At 40.5% G+C, this 15858-nt stretch overlaps 2 protein-coding genes across 2 annotated transcripts in view; one reads left to right on the top strand and one right to left on the bottom strand.

Annotated features, from left to right (window-relative positions):
- Nucleotides 1-15858, bottom strand: part of Liprin-gamma (liprin protein kazrin) — a gene marked incomplete in the record, with an annotated part of 215304 nt that overhangs the window by 150193 nt on the left and 49253 nt on the right.
- The window catches only part of LOC109035190 (uncharacterized), a 42152-nt gene continuing 41396 nt past the window's right edge, over nucleotides 15103-15858 (top strand). The window contains exon 1 of the mRNA XM_072304453.1: nucleotides 15103-15502. The gene's annotated coding sequence lies outside the window, so the exon portion shown is untranslated. The remainder of the gene's footprint in view (nucleotides 15503-15858) is intronic.

Genomic DNA, 15858 nt, shown 5'->3' with positions numbered 1-15858 from the left:
TTTTGAGCTTGGGAGATGATGTCAGAGAATACCAGTGGCACCATCGTGTTTCTCGCGAACTTTCACATAAGAATCAACAGTCAAATCGCACATTCCTCACACATGCAACATCCCCATTTTATAGCACCCGATAGCGCGAACAAGCCGCGCGGGAAATGCGCACCCTGTGGAAACGTGGCTTTAGCTTTCCGCGGGTTCGATCAACCGCGCGGATGACTGGGCGCAGCGCGGCCGTGCGGGGGAGGAAGGACATTCCCGCTGGTGCGGTGGAATCGGGACTTTAATCAGAGCGATGGCTTTTATCCGTTCGTTTAATATTCCGCCGGCAGATGCGCGCAGCGCAACGAGCGCGTCTCCCGCATATGAACGTCCGACGCACACTGGCGGGTAGTCACGCTTTTGCGGCAATAATTCTGAACTGTTGAAATTCTTAAAACACGGGAAGTAGAAGTTTGGTATGATCACTTGATTATCGGAAATCATTTTTAAAGTTGTTAACACCAACCTCCCCCCCCCCTTTCACAATTTTTGAGCAACTCGCACATGAAATGCACTGCAATAAGTAAATGATGTCGAAAATGCCCTGACTAATATTATTAAAAATGTGTATAAGAAGGAGAACAAGTAACTCATTGCCATACTACAATTTTTTAAAACCATAAATTGCATAGCCATTATTGGAAGTGAGCCACTTTTTAAATTTTAACTCGAAGTCGCTTTCCTTATTCGATGCATTTGCTTCCATTTGCCTTTAAAGTGAGGAGCAAATCGTTATCTCACTTCTGCAATAACAAACTTTTTCTGTCTGTCACTTAAATTCTTGTGTTTGCTTTCAATAAACTTCACTACGTTATATTCTGCAAACAAAGCATTGCATAGATGCCCGTGATTAATCGTAAACATCCAGCTTCTCTCGAAGGTAAATCACCGACTAAATGCCCGGTCTCTTGACCCATGACATGCCCATCACTTGGAGAAGTCATTGTTTTAAAAGGTTTTTTGATTCCGTATCGTATCCGTGTTCCTTAGATTAGGCCAAAAATGAGATAAAATTTCATCGCTGAAAGAGTCGTATCAGAGCGATGCGGTACATGCCGGGGTGCGACGCGCCGAATTTCTCATCTCCCACCTCGCACCTACGCTCACTAAAACCTCTCTAGCTTTCAAACCTGCAGCTATCTGCAAAATCTTTTTTCATCATTCACTCTTCAGACTATTACCTATAAGCCTATATAAGTCTCAAAGTGGAGCTCAGTGGAGCTTTTTTTTAAATGAAACCTAAAACAAAAAAAATCGCATTTTTCTCCACTTAGGTTCTAGTGTCAATATTGGCACGAATAAAAGATTTTTATGAGCATGTTAATATATGATTTTGTAGCTTAGACGACGCACTTACAGAGTATAATGTCGGTTTCGAGAAAAAAATCTTGCTATTGACTTATAGGCGATGACCACTTTAGCACCAAAAGTAGCTATTTTCTTCGATGCCCGACAAGGGTCTGTTTGAAAATCATTGAGGGAGGAATAAATAAAATTGATGCTACAACTTGATAGTCTGTAGCATAAGCTACAAAATCATCCAGATACTTTTACTTTCTGGGTTGGAAAAAAATTTGTCCACCTCCTGAATTTTTTCCGCCCACCCGCCAGTGTGCGACGTGGTCGCCGATTACCGGCCTCGCGCGTGTGACGTCACCGCGTGACGTCAGAAAAAGACGAAGAAGGAAAATTTGAGATGGATGTGGCCATACATGAAAAAGGGATCCTAGTCTTCAAAACCTCAAACCTGAATAATTAAGGTGATTTGATAGAGGCCATTTTTTGTGTCAAAGCGACGTGCGATATATCGCATCGATTAGTAGCATAATTTCAGCTACTTGTCGTTTGCTTCAAATTTTGAGATCGCACTTCTGTTGTCATGAGACTGAAGAACTCATGTACCAAATTTGACAAAGAAATTCAACGTAATGAAGGCATGGTTTTTTTAAAGGAAAAATATCGCATTTTATACTGATATCGAAACTGCACTCGAATGCGATATTTTCCCTCTTAAAAAACCACGCCCTCATTACGTCGAATTTCTTTGTCAAATTTGGTACATGAGTTCTTAAGTCTCGTGACAACAGAAGTGCGATCACAAAATTCGAAAAAAAATGACGAGTAGCTGAAATTATGGAACAAATCGATGCAATATATCGCACGCCGCTCTGAAACAAAAATGGCCTCCATCGGATCACCTGAAGGTGATTCCATGAACGTCATATTTTGTACGAAAACGACTTGCGATATATCGCATCTATTGGTTCAATTTTTTCAGCTACTCCTCATTTTTCTCGAAGTTTGAGATCGAAGTTCTGTTTCTGGAGACTAAAGAATTCACTTACCAATTTTGACGAACTAATTCAACGTAATATAGGCGTGATTTTGTTCGAGAGAAAATATCGCATTCGAGTGCAGTTTCGATATCAGTATCGAATGCGATATTTTTCCTCAAAAATAATCACGCATTTATTACGTTGAATTTGTTTGTCAAAATTGGTAAGTGAATTCTTTAGTCTCCTGACAATAGAGTTGCGATCTCAAAATTCGAGAAAAATGACGAGTAGCTGATTCTGAAAAATGGATCGAAGCGATGAGATAAATAGCATGCCGTTCTGACAAAAAATATAGCGTCCATCGAATTACCTTAATATCAGAATATCTAAGAACAAGTTTATTGAATATGATACTTTATCGACCAAAAACGTCGATTAATGCCGAAATGAAGAATAAGCTCGAAATGTCTGCGACGGAGAGAGATCACTTAACAAGCTGCATTCCAAGTATTTTTTATAATTTTTTTTTCGATGTGGGACATTGTAATAGAATATATTTTAAAGTGAGAAAATCTGCCGCTATGTGACGTTACACGTCGGCAGTTTCTCATTTAAACACATGTACTTTAGTAGATATGGGTAATTAGGTCAGATCTTCTCTAACAATTATCATTTTAAAAACCAAGGATATTCTTATCCTCGGTTGTTTCTTCTTAAAAATGACATTCACAAAATGCCAGACATAATTTGAGAATTCTCCATCTGAGAGTCTCAAAGTTTCGTATTTTAAAAAGTCTTCTGATAAATAGCTACAGAAAATTCTAATCTCCCATGTTCAGGGTGGTTAATACGACCTTTAGATACAGACCTACAAATAAACCCTAAAACAAGAACCCGATAAAAAATTTTAAAAAAAGGGGGGATTGAGTACCAACGCAGCCAAAGGAAGGAGAAGAGACGGAATCGAACCTTATTTTTGAACTTTTTTTCTGAATCCGGGCGACACTTCAGGAGCAACATGGAGCGGAGCATAGAGAGTTCACGCCTCGTGCCATCGCGCCTTCAATTTTGTGGACGCAACACGGACATCCATCGAGTACGAATAGTTGTATCTCTGCGCCGTCGTTAACACGCATCCTTTCCCTGCTGTGCTGGTGCCGTTTGTCTCGTGTGTTGTCTCTGATGTTTGACTGCTAAATCCTGATTCCGCGATTTTTCCAAATCCTGATTAACTCCTGATTTTTTTGCGGAGAAATGTAACTTCACGAAAATAGCTCGATAAAAAAATCCGATCAAACGGCCGATCTTTCTCAAATCCTGATTTTACGACCGATTTTTCCTTAAATGCTAATGAAATCGGGATGATTTTTCCTCAAATGCTAATGAAATCGGGATTAAATCCTGATTGACCTCAAATCCTGATAGAATCGGAAAAATAGGGAAAATCTTGATGCCAGACACCCTGACAGCTGGTGTGGCTTGGTTCCTTCCAGCTAAACGCGTTCCAAATTCAACTTCCACAAAGAAAATGCCAATGCTGTGCCAATAAATGCTGGACAGCCGCACGATGGACGAGTCAATTAGAGAGGTCGGACATGAAATTATTGACGAAAACTGCAAATTTTGGTGTTTATTCCGTCACATTATACATTTCAAGGGATGCTTCAGGAGGTAAATTTGACGGGGAAACCAATAAAACCACTTTTATAGAACCGCAAACTTTTATATGAACGGAGTTATAAGCGTTTAAAGTTTCCAAATGGAGTTGTTGCACATGTGAGGGATTTCCGATTTGACCATGGATTTTTATGAAACACAATGGTGCCACTAGTTTTCTCTGAAAACAACTCTCAAGCTCAAAAAAGCTCTCAAAGTGAGGCCAAAATGGAGGGAATATCCCACCCTACCTGAGAGTCCACCTCTACATCAAAACAAACTCTCCATGCAAAGATAGGGAGAAAATACATTAGCAGGGTTACCGTGTTTACAGTTGTGGAGTCCCCAAATAAAGTGGCAACCCTGCTAATGTATTTGCACCCTATCATTGCACGGAGGGTTTGTCTTGATGTAGAGGTGGACTCTCAGGGTAGGGTGGGATGTCCCCTCCATTTCGGCCTCAACTCGAGAGCTTTTTTTGAGCTTGGGAGTTGATTTCAGAGAAAACCAGCGGCACCATCGTGTTTGTCGCAAACTTTTACAAAAGAATCAACAGTCAAATCGCGAATTCCTCACACATGCAACATCTCCATTGTGGGCAAGGTTATGGCACGCTGCGGCACGGCGCGGTGTGCTGCCAGCTCGAAACGCGCACTGACGCCTACAAACCCAAGGGGATACTTCAAGCAATGCGCAATGCTTGAAGTATCCCCTTGGGTTTGTAGGCGCCAGTGCGCGTTTTGCACCGAGTTTGTTTTGATGTAGAGGTGGACTCTGAGGATAGCGTGGGATATCCCCTCCATTTTGGCCTCAACTTGAGAGCTTTTTTTGAGCTTGGGAGATGATTTCAAAGAAAACCAGTGGCACCATTGTGGTTTTCGCGAACTTTGACAGAAGAATCTAGAGTACCTGTATAGGGAGAGTAGCGTTTATGGAGGGCTTAGGGCCCAAAAGTGCAGCCACCCTTCTGAGCAACTTCTAACACACAAAATTTCACTGCCAGCCTACAGATTTCAATTCTAACCAAGATGGCTAAGAATGTACATAAATGAGCGTTCTTCCGCAAAAATAAGAAAATTTATGCAAAAAGTAAGCCAAATACATGCTTTCTAAACGACGGTTCGTAACAATTGTATTTGTAAATCGCTCTGGACATTTGAAATTCATCGGTTGGCTGCCCTTTTGGGCCCTAACTTTATTCGCGGAGGCATCGGTGAAGGCCTGATGGACTTTCGGAGTTTCAGATTTGTCGCTACTCTCCCTGAACAGGTACTCTAGAAGAATCAACAGTCAAATCGCGAATTCCTCACACATGCAACATCTCCATTGTGTCCGACCTCTCCTATTGACTCGATCCACCGTGAGCCGACAGCCTTCACTGAAAACCACCACCTGTAGTGAAAAATTCCTCTCGAAGGGATTACCCCTCCCTCAGAACCGAAACCTCGACCCGAGTCAAAAGAGCGTTACTTCACGTCACGTCTCGACGCACAGTGGATCGGGTCAATTAGAGAGGTCGGACATGAAATTTTTGACTGAAACTGAAAATTTTTACGTTTATTTCGTCACAAATTAAATTTTAAGGAGTGCTCTTGAAAGAAAATTTCACGAGGAAACCATTGGAACCACTTTTACATCCTCGAATGTTTGTATACACGGAGTTACAAGCGTTTAAAGTTTCCAAATTTTGTCCGACCTCCCCTATCGGCTCGATCCAGTGTGCGACGTCAGGCCGGTGGTAGGCTCGACTTCTCTCCTGTTGAGGCAGGGTTTTGACACGAGCGTCACCCCGTCACACACTCCCGAGTGCCCTCGAAACTCGCGCCCCCGTCTGGAAAGTCGCCGGTTTTCCCCCACCCCCCCCCCCCACCCGCGGAAAGGTGTTTCCCCCTCGCGAGGGGATGTTGAGGGTGGAGGATGACGGGAAGTAGGTTAAGCCGATTACAGGCTCAGACGGGATCGGGGAGAGTACTGTTGTGCAGTGTGCAGTAGCGTGGCGTGAATTGCGGTGTATCGATTCTTCTGCCATTTAAACCTATGGTAAAGAATCGATTATTAAGGTGTTCGTTGCGAACACCCTGTTTAACGATACTTTTCCATAGGTTTAAATGGCAGAGCAATCGATATATCGCAAAGCACGCCACGCCACTGGAGAGTACTGCCGTGCTAAGGAAAAACGCAGTATGAGCCTTCAGGCGTTGCCAAATTTCCTCTGATGAATCATGACTTTTCAGGAAAATTTTTGGATACTTTTTTGTCAATTTTTCAGATGATTTGGTTGGTAATTTGATCTAAAGTGTCTGAAGATTACAAGGAAAAATATTCGTAATAATCCTCAAAAAGAAACATTTTATCGAAGGAGATTTGGCAACTCTTGTGATGTTCATACGGCGCTCTTCCTTTGCATGGCAGAGTAGACGCCAGACACCGGGCGCCGTCTTCAGGAAGAACGCCGTGCGATCATCGAAACGTTGTCAAATTTCTACTGATTTAATGCTACATGACAATGCCACAGAACTAAAATGGTATAAAATACGCACTCATCTATTTTTGCTCTAAAAATGGACGTAATTATGCTCAAGGGAGCTATGTTACACGCAAACCCTATCACATAGTTCTTTTTAGCATAGATACGTCCAAATGTGATGTACTTCTTAATGCTTACGACTTTAAGATCGAATTCGAGCACTGGAAAAAAAAAAACACATTGGATCTAGAGTCCAGACTCTTGAAAACATTGACAAGAAAAAATACTCTTGATTCAATCAGATTTTTGCTTAAATCAAAAGGAAATCCGCTCGAATTAAGAGGCTTGGTTCTTGATTTAAAAAATCCGATTGAATCAAGAGTATTTTTTCTTGTCGATGTTTTTAAGAGTCTGGACTCTAGATCCAATGTGTTTTTTTTTTTTTTTCCCAGTGAGATGTTCGGAGCAGGGGAGTAATTTTGAATTTTGAAGCGTGTAGCGTAAGTTTTTGGGCAATACAGCCGGAGAAAATATTGACCTAAGAGCAAATTGGAACCGAAAATTTCGCGATATTAAATGATCATGAGAGATAAATGTATGGCTGATTCGTAATCTTGCGATTGGAACCTCACAGGTGCGGTGCTTGTTGAAGGATCAATCGACGTAACAATGATTTATATATTTTTCATATTCAAACAAACAAATTCTAATTTGAGGTATTAGAGTACGAATTGATTTCTTCATTTTACATGGGCATGCTCACGTAGCCCTCCAAGCACCCTCTACAAACGAGACAAACGGCACCAGCACAACAGGGAAAGGATGCGCGTTAACGACGGCGCAGAGATACAACTATTCGTACTTGACGGATGTCTGTGGTGCATATCTGCAAAATTGAAGGCGCGGAGGCGCGAGACGTGCATTCGCTATGCTCCGCTCTCTGTTGCTCTAATGGTGTCGCCAGAATTCAGGAGAAAAGTACAAAAATGAGGCCCGATTACGTTTCTTTACGTTACATAGTCAAATTTTCCGATGCGGAACTTTTAATTTTCATGAATTTCTCGATTAGTGTCCTCTTTTCAAATTTTCAAATACGTGCACTGGAAAAAAAAACACATTGGATCTTGAGTCCAGACTCTTGAAAACATTAACAAGAAAAAGGACTCTTGATTCAATCAGATTCAAGCTTAAATCAAAAGGAAATCCGCTCCAATTAAGAGGCTTGGTTCTTAATTTAAGCTTAAACCTGATTGAATCAACAATATTTTTTCTTGTCGATGTTTTTAAGAGTCTGGACTTTAGATCCAATGTGTTTTTTTTTTCCCAGTGTGGGCGTGAGACTAAGTAGGTTTTTAACGAATTTCAGAAGAGCAATAAGAAGAAGTGCTTCTTCTAGAGGAGTGAAGCTCCAATTTAGAGCTTTCGCGGAAAAAATGTAAAAGTTTAAAAGTTTTTTTCTGATCCATGGAACACGATACTGCAGTAAAACTGTTTACTCTGAAGCATACGATAGGGCTGAAAATACGAGTACAAGAAGCGAGTAGTTGACCGCACGTAGGCAAAATAGCTAGCTCGTGTTGGTCACAAAGCTCTGCGTTCAGACTCAAGCACTGCGAAAAGGACTGTGTAAAAGGGAGAATTGGTCCGGTGAATTTGTTCTTCTTCGTGGATTGAATGACTGAAACTATTCAGCATCATTGTATTAAATGACTTTATGAGCTCGAAATTCTCTATATCACAGTTTGAGTTTTAATTTAAGTGGCAGAACTATATGAGGGGAAATCAACGAATAAAATTATTACCTTTTTTCATGCAATTGCAACCGCACTCTCAAACAAAAGAGTACAAAGTGTGGCGTTTCCTCTGACCTGAAACACAAGGTAAATTATAGTTTAGTTCGTTGATCTTACTTTTAAACGACAAATTTTTACATGGTGTTTTTACCAGCCAATAACACACTGAACTTTCAAAGTCGTTTGGTACAAGATTTTGACCATCAACGAGAATGAGATCTTGGCCGAAAAATGTTAAAAATTAAATACCTAATTCATGACGCGGAATTGAATCAGCGAGTTCGAAAACACACCAACTCGGAAAAAAAAATTGTTCAGGAAACATCTAAAACTGCGCAGCGGGCGAAGAAGTTAGTTTAAGAAAAACCTTTTTGGTGTCAAAAGACAAGTATTCAGAGACTTTGTAAAGCACCTAGTTGAAAGCGATACACCATGTTTGATGACAGAGAATTAAGCGTTTAAAAATTTCCGAGTTGGTGTTGGTGGGGGTGCAGCCCCCTAGTCTCAGCAAAATCGCACCCCTACAAACTTTGGTTCCGTGGACAGAGAGTCACAATTGAATAAAGAGCGAGATCCCGTGCAAAAGACAAACCGGAGCCCGGAGCTAAGCTTTTCCGCATGCCTCAGGCAACAGCTTTCCAACTTCTCCGGAACGTCGGCGAAAAAGCGGAAAAGTGGGTACGTTTTCACCGACATTTGAATAAGTAAAATTCGAGAGGCCCCGTATTTATGAGGCCCTCCGGAATCGAACCCTTTCCCGCCCTGCTGCGTCTCAGATCAACTTCAGCTAGGCTTCGCAAGGACAGCGTTGAGAGGAAAAACGTTATCCGTTTTCAGCTTAGAGCCGTATCTATGGTGAGTCTTGTAGGGTGGAGACTGGAAAGCTACACTCTACGTTTGGACGGCGTACAATGGGAGGAGGGAGGAGGTCAGACATGGCGTAGACACTCTTAAAGTTTAAGCATCGTCTCCATAGTTAATTTCATAGTCCTTCCTTAAACAGCCCCTGCAAATTAAGATGTGTGTTTCATCACTTTGTGAATTTTAAGGGATGCTTATTGAAGGAGTTTTAACGAGGAAGCCTATGAAACCATTTTTTTGACTTCTCCGGTTTGTATACCAACGAAGATATAGCTTCGAATAAATAAATCGTTACCTGACAGTTCCTGTGTTTCGGGGACCCTGTATCGATGGCCAAAGGGCTAAACCACGTATCTGAATGATGATGTTTCAAAACTTCCGTTCCTAATCTATTTTTTTAAGAGACTAGTCAACTTTAGAGATTGAGATTCATACAGGATATTCTGCCAACATAGGAGAAAAATCTTTGAAGTTTGTAAGAAATTACGTTGCCTAGTACTGCTGTGCTAAGGAAGAACGCCGTATGAACATTCCAGAGTTGCCGAATTTCTCTCGATAAAATAAGTGTAATAATTTTTGGAAAAATCTAACTTCAAAGTTATACTGTTGATTTTTACTCGATATTCGTTAAAATTACCCTTTCACGGTGTTTCGGTGCTAAGAGTCTTCTTAAACTTCCCTCACTCTCGATGTAAACCACGTGTAAGGCCTTTCAAAGAAAACAACAGTTTAGGAACGACTATATATACTACAAAATTATCTGCTTCATTACGGAACGTGGTTTCATCAATTTTCATCAGTTTTTCCGAAAAAGTTTTTCAAGAACCAACGTCTTTTAAATGCGACGATTGAAAGGTGGAAGTTTGCGGTTTTGGCCGAAAATTTCGTGTTCGATTTCGGTCAATGGGTCCATCCCCTGTGCGTTTTCCCCTTCGACACCATCCCTTTGACCGCGAGGGAGTGAATAATATATTTCAGCGCGGAAGGAGCACTGTCATGCTGAAGAAGAACTCCTTATGAGCCGTTGTGCGCTGTCAAATCTTCTTTCGCAAACCGATAAATTCCGGGGTAAAATTTCGAGTATAACTTTCAAACATACGGAGTATTTTAGTCGCCACAGTGCACCTTTTGATTTTAAGTATCTGAAATTTGCATGGGAAAGAATGCATATCGACGGTGTAAGTCGGCAATCACATAACTCGTTTGCGGCGTCTGAAAATCTCCGCCTCTATGTTATTCTTGAAAAGAAATCAAATTGACATCATTCCTTGAAGTTTATGCAGAATTTTCTTCAAACAGAGAAGAAAAATCACGCCAGTTTTAAAGAATTGCCGTTGAATAGTTTTCCGTTTAAAAAATAAAGTATGGCAGGCAGTCTGCAACGTCGCAAACTGAGTTACGTGATTGCTGACTTACACCGTCGACAAACCATTCCTCAAAAATGTATGTTTTATCGGGTGATATCTCCATGAAAAAAAACACGAGTTTCCGGAGGAAAAATTGAGAGGCTAATTTCCAATCTAATATAGAGAATTTTATTCGCCATCTGATATAAAGTATCTGAAAATTTCGAGGGAAAGTATTCAAACCTTCCCTCGAAAATATATGTTTAATTCGACGAAATAAGGCATCGTCCGAAAGCTCTAGCGGCGTTTTGGGGGGTAACATCGGGGAGGATTTCGACTTGGCGTTACTTATGTTAAGCCTTCGGCGAACCTGAGGATTTGGGAGGCTTTGGCCGGATCAGAGCCGCGAGTTCGCGAAAACCGGCAGGTGCTGACGGAATAATATGAAGATAGGGAGGAAGGAGCTGGAAACTTTCGGTCTAGCTAAAAGGGAAGTTTTGCCGGCCACAGAATAGAATAAAAGATAGATATAGCGATATTCCCAACTCAGGGTGTTTGGGGTCATTTCATGAAAAATGGGAATTCTGAAAATATGTTCCTATTTTTTCTACCAAAATGAACCACTAACCAAGGTACGAATAATTTAAGCATTCTGATAATGAAAACGATTCCCCTTTAAAATTTCATGTGAATCACGATTCGCGCGACCAAAATAACCGATATTGACGCCAAATCAAGATGATAATGTTGTTACTTAGCATAGGCTACGACAAACATATTATTAACACAATGATTATGTAGATTTCAAATATAAAGTATAGCATCATTAAATTTTATCTATAAAAAATAAATATTAATACTATTAGTATTATAAACATGAACTTAATTGTTATATACTTCAATTTGATTAACTCTCGATTGAGGCACTTTACTTCACGTAAAATCGATATTTATAATTGATTAAAATCAGGGTGTCTACGCAAACAGGCTGGCCAAAAATTAAAGAAAAAAGGATATTCTTTTCTTCTGTATGCTTTAGTGGTTGCGTTTTGGGCACTCAACAAACACATTTTCAAGTTAGAAATTTGCAGAAGAGGGCGGCACTTTACTTGACACTGGCTCTCTGGAGGAATATCGTCACTCACTGCTGTTTTACCTAAAACTACGAAATCTTTTGCACATTTACGGCTTTCTTATAAGTCTTGTTTTGATACAATTAAAATGAATTCTGCTGTTGCAGGAATTTCAGTGTTTTCATCTAAAAGAGTTTGAAAAAATTTTGAAGGAAACTCGATTTAGAAATTTTGGCACTTACTGCTCTCTTTGCTATCACGGCAATAGTCGTATAACTCTGAGTCACCCTGTGCACATGCAGGGTGTCTACCAAAACAGGCTGACCAAAAATCAGTACTTTTATAGTACATTTCCGAGAAATTAGGTACCTCCTCAACGGAAAAATTCAGTACTTTTTCAGTACCCTCATTTGATGGAATTCGAAAAATTTAAAAAAAAATGAATTTCTCGCTCAAATTGTGATAAAAATGAGAAAAAAACTCCGGACCTTCTTGCGGGTTTTTCCGCACTTTTTCAGTACTTCCGGACCGCCCTTAAAAAATCAGTACTATTTCCGGACTTTCCGCGGCTCATTTGATAAAATTCGAAACATCTCAAAACTTTGAATTTCTCGCTCAAATTGTGACAAAAATGAGAAAAAAACTCCGGACCTTCTTGCGGAATTTCCGCACTTTTTCAGTACTTCCGGACCGCCCTTAAAAAATCAGAACTATTTCCGGACTTTCCGGAAATTCCGGACTTGTAGACACCTTGCCTGTACACATCTTAAATGCGCAATCTATATTGCGCTGCCCCTTTTTTGCGCTGAAAGGGACGTACCCGACATAAAATAAAAAAACACCCCCGACGGGGAGGGGGCGTTAATTTAACGCAAACCCCTGCTGATGGGCGGGAGAGCAAAGGATTTGAGCCTATCGCAACCGGATTCGATTAGTGCTCTCGTTCGAAAGCAATCACGTGACTGATCCAATTAAAATCCCCGGCTCCGGTTTTTAAAACGTTTCGCTCCAGGTTTGTGACTAATACTGCCGCACTAAGGAAAAACGCTGTACGGAAATTCGAGAGTTGCCAAATTTCCCGTGATTGAATGAGTATTTTTGACGACATTTACGCATATTTTTCCTTGAAATTTTCAGATATTTTAGATTAAATTGCGTGCGAAAATGGCTCAAAATTGTAGAAAAAAAATATTCAAAATTTTACTAATAAATTCAGTTTTTATCGAAGAAAACTTGGCAACGTCTGAAGGCTCATACGGCGTTTTTCCTTCCAATGGCAGAATAGTGCGCCGACTGTAATGAATAAAAACTCAACTTCTGATGAGTTGCAACTTTTTCCGCTCCAGGTGTGGGGTATCGCGTGTTTTACGGGCGTTTCTATTCGGGGAACTTTCCGAACACGAAAAAAGCTCGCCTGGAACCCCCCGTGTTTCTTTCCCTTGATCGATTGCGTCTCTTTTAGATCCGACGAAGAGTGCTGCCGTGCTGAGGAAAAACGCTGTATGATCATTCGAAGGTTGCCAAATGGATTGCACTTTGCAAAACAGAACCAAGATCATTTCAATATCGCTGAGAATGTGCAGCTTTTTTGGACCTTGCAAATATAAACTGATCATCTGGACAAGTTTTATCTCAACCATTGAACTATGAGTTCAAAACGAAAGTTGTGTAAAGAAAAACTTTGTACATTTAATTTTTTGCACGAGTTCAATAATTTTTTGTGAAGAATGTAACTTGCACAATCCTATAGCAACGCTGAAATGCTTCCTTTTTGCAAAATGCAATCCGAATGTTTTCCTCGCTGAGAAAAATATTTGTTGTATGATAACAATCAACAATGTAAAAGTGTTTTCGTGTTTCTTTACATACTACACATAAAGAGCTGACTTACAGCTGAGAAAGCTGACGTAAAGCTGATAATATAGCAAGCTGCAACAAAAACCAAATTTTGTGTTGGTGCTTTTTTTAATGAGCAAGAAATTGTAGTTCCTGGTGGGCCTGCTGTTGCAAATTTCAGCTAGAGCGGAAAGAAGAGTAATTTCTTACAGAAAATGGTTCAAAACTCACGATGAGCGCATCAGACAAGTCTGAAATGGACATGCTTAAAATGACGCTCAAATGGAAGCTTGAAAAAACGAACATTCCTTTCGCCGATTGTGAATTTAGCAATGTATTTCAGACTTTCCGATGTGCTCATCGTGCACCAGTGGTGTGGCGTTGATTGCGAAATATCGATTGTTATGCCATTCAAACCTATGGAAAAGGATCGATAGACAGGGTGTTCGCAACGAACACCTTGATAATCGATTCTTTACCATAGGTTTAAATGGCATAACAATCGATATGTCGCAATTCACGCCATGCCACTGCTCGAGTTCAACTTAGGCGCCGAGTCGAACAACCCCTTCCCCGCGCGCCAACAAGTTCGAAAGTTTCTGTTTGCTCGGAACGGATAAGTAAATGTAGGTATAAGAAAGTCATTTTTCAAGAGCAGTTGCTCAGAATAATCCTCGGAGTCATTAATTGGGATGATTGATGTGAAAACACCCCCCGAGAGAAACTTTACTAAGGGCTGTTTGTTTCAGAGCGCGTCGTCTCCTTGATCTGTTTCTCGCTCGAAAGGCGCGCTGAGAGGACAGTGGTACGCGGAAAAACAAAATTGCTGATTCAACAATTCAATTGCTAAAAACAGTGAGTGCAATGTTTCAACGCAGATTTTACAACAAAAAAATGCTACTTTAACCACATTGTAAACTAATTTAACCACGGGGGTGGTTAAAGTAGCATTTTTTTTTGCTGTAAAATCTGCGTTGAAACATTGCACTCACTGTTTTTAGCAATTGAATTGTTGAATCAGCAATTTTTTTTTTCCGTATACTTGTTACCGTGCTGAGGATAAACGCCGTATGCGCCCTCGGGCATCGCCATGTTTTCTTCAATGAAAAACGAATTTACTGAGAAAATTCTGAATACTTTTCCTCCACTTTTCCAGGCAATTTTGTTCACAATAGAGAATTTGCAGGTGTTGATGAATTTCGTGTTTAAGTGGAAACTACTGGGTTCAGCTATTGCCAAATTTAATTGGGCAGTTTAATTTTTTACATGAAAACGGTTGTGCGGATTTTTGTGTAAATTTCAGTGAAAATTTTCCATAGTACGAAGGAAATTCCTTGAAATTTTCAAAGAAATCCGAACAAACGTTCTCTCGTAAAAAAATTAATTGCACAGTTAAACTTGGCAATAGCTGATGTGGCTTGGTTCCTTTCTGTTAAACTCGGTCCATTTAAAAGTGGTTCTGTTTCTGCGGCTGCAATCGGGCCGATCAGGTACACAGTTTTATTACCCTCTGTTTGCACTCCATCTTAACTCTTTGATCTCCCTCGACAACGAGTTTAAACTCGCCTCATGAGCTGCTATCACACGAGCAATCCTACTGTAAAATCAACAGCATTCTCGGGCTAAATGGACAATCACCATTGGCCCACTACCAACTGTGTAGTCTCTGCGCATGCGCACACTGTCAGACTATACAGTCGGGATTGCTGGTGTACCGACTGCTTTGGTGGGAGTAAAACTTCGCAAAAAAGAGGTTGCCATGAATCGGCCGACTACAGCGAGATGAAGAGCACGAGGTACACGAAATTTATCTTAACAGCTTTAAGCTGAAAACGATGCGAGCACTTGACGCACGCCCTTAATGTACACAAAACTTAGCGCCGACTCAAATAGAGTGCTTCAGAGTTAAGATAAACCCATACCGGGCGCATCTTGTTAGATATTCGCAATCAATTGTTGCTGCTGCAATATCTCGACGCTCCTGTGTATTTTTAATAAGTTTTACACCAATTTAAAAACCAACTTAATAAGTTTTACCATGTGCTGTCAGTATTAGATTCGAAAGCTCTATTTGTGAACAACTGTGAGATCCCATCTAGTATCTTCCGAGTGTGTTTCCTGCCGCTTTTCAGCGACTAGAATGTATCTCATTGCGGTAAGAATTGCATCACCCTAAATTGTCTTCACTATTTAAAAAGGTCCAGGGAGAAAACTCAAGTAGCGAGAAGTTCGACCTTGAGACACGTGAAGACTCAAAGAATGGTTAACGAAATAACACTGAAAAAAAATTCTCGGCGTTTTTACCAAGGTCCGTTTCTACCTTTACCATCTCACTTTTTTACCGATTATTGGTAATTTTACCAAGACAGACTAGTAAGCTTACCTAAAAAACCGGTATTTTTACTGTTTTTCTCAGGTAGGTATACCACTTTTATTGGTAATCAATTCCCGGTAACTTTGCCATTTTATCTCGGTAATTCTACCATAGTCGATAAAAAATATTGTCGTTTT

Source organism: Bemisia tabaci, chromosome 9 (genome assembly GCF_918797505.1).
Source record: "Bemisia tabaci chromosome 9, PGI_BMITA_v3".
Lineage (NCBI taxonomy): Eukaryota > Metazoa > Arthropoda > Insecta > Hemiptera > Aleyrodidae > Bemisia > Bemisia tabaci.
Note: the sequence above shows the minus strand (reverse complement) of the source record. Positions and strands in the feature narration are given on the sequence as shown.